Genomic DNA, 1,622 nt, shown 5'->3' with positions numbered 1-1,622 from the left:
TTTACACAGTTAGATTGTGCTTTTACTTGCAGCATGCTCCGATTGGCAGGGACAATGATTTCCTGTTTATTGTGTAAATGTGTGATTAAAGCCAACCATTAAATCATACATCGGATAGCAGAGATCAACAGGGCTCTAAAATCATGGGATATAAATCATGTCGTTGATCTAAAGCAATGACCATAATTATGTATTCAACCTCCTGCATCTACCCGAGAAAGTAGGAATTTTCTAGCATGATATAAAGAATGGCACCAACAAAACACCATCAAACTTTATAGAAAAGATTAGAGCAGTGGAAAGCTTCAGTATAATAGAGGAAATCCATTGGGTTGAATGTTTCCTTCACACTTGACCAAACTACACATCTAAGGAGCTCGGGATTAAAATCTCATCGCAGAGAAGTCCTCAATGAACGAGCTTCACTCATAGGAAGCTTTAAGGGATGAAGGTAAGTATTTCTCTTTCAGACATTGGGATTGAATGATGGCCAGAGGTACAACTTCGAGCAAAGAGCGCATGTACTTCATCGGAGTTTTCTCAACTAATGGAGGGAAGGGGCTAGGAAGGTGGGAATTAAGAGGAGATGGCTTAGGGGACTATAGGGAGTGATTTTAAAAGAATGGAAAATAATAAGAGGGACTGGGAAGAGGTTCCTTATTTAAATGCCTTCCTTGAGCTCAGATGATCCGGATGAAGTGGTGGATAGCTGGATGGATTCTAGGTGGAAGGGGACATCGTCCCAGAGATTCGTGATCTTAAAGTTGGTGAGCCTAGGCTCTGGAAGCCTTTAAGTAGAACTTGAGGATGACATGACTATCGGAGGCAAATTCTCATTCATTCCGGCCCTAGCTGGTCCAAGACTTGGTCGGGCCGAGCTAGAAAGGTGTCTGGAGGTCAAATAAGCTCAAGGGTGAGCTCAATTGGACAGGAAGAAGCCCAATTCACCTGGATGCCTCAAGTTATCCCAAACCTATATTATTTAAGTCAATTTGTTCTCAACATGGGTCAAGCTAGGGCATGTGCTTAATAGAAGAGGTATGCATGATCAATGTGAATCCAACAATGGGCTGAATTGGTCAAAGGAATGCTAAATTCCCTAAAATGGCTCAGGTCAACCCATTTTTGGGCATATTTAGGTCCATTTAGGTTAGGCCCAGGTTAGATAAGGGGATGGGCTTTGTGTAAAAAAAGCATTATGTCCAAGAGAACTAATGCTAATGCTAATTAGATATGAGTTGAGAAATGGTTCAGGTAAAAATGATTTTGGAAGCTTTGGGCTAGCCCAAGTCCTAACCTAGGTTAACCTATAACCAGAGTAGATGCATTGGACCTAAGGCTACCAAATAGAGGGTTTTTTGGGTTTAATTGAGCTTAGGTTTAGAAATGGCTCAACCCAATGTGGTTTTAATCAGTTTGGTTTAGCCTAATTTCTAACCCAAGTTTACCCATGGGCTAAGCTAACCAAGGTAAGTGCGTTGGGTCATGGGGAACCCAATGCAACTATTTTCTTAATGTAATTAAGCTATGGTTGAGAGTTGGATCAATGGAAACCCCTCTTTGGTCACTTGGGTCAATCCAAATGGCTTACTCAAGTGGGCCTAAGGCTTGGTTCTTCAAGA

The sequence above is a fragment of the Dendrobium catenatum genome, unplaced genomic scaffold (assembly GCF_001605985.2).
Source record: "Dendrobium catenatum unplaced genomic scaffold, ASM160598v2 fragScaff_scaffold_1122, whole genome shotgun sequence".
In the NCBI taxonomy this organism is placed as follows: domain Eukaryota; kingdom Viridiplantae; phylum Streptophyta; class Magnoliopsida; order Asparagales; family Orchidaceae; genus Dendrobium; species Dendrobium catenatum.
This window is presented reverse-complemented; position numbering follows the sequence as displayed.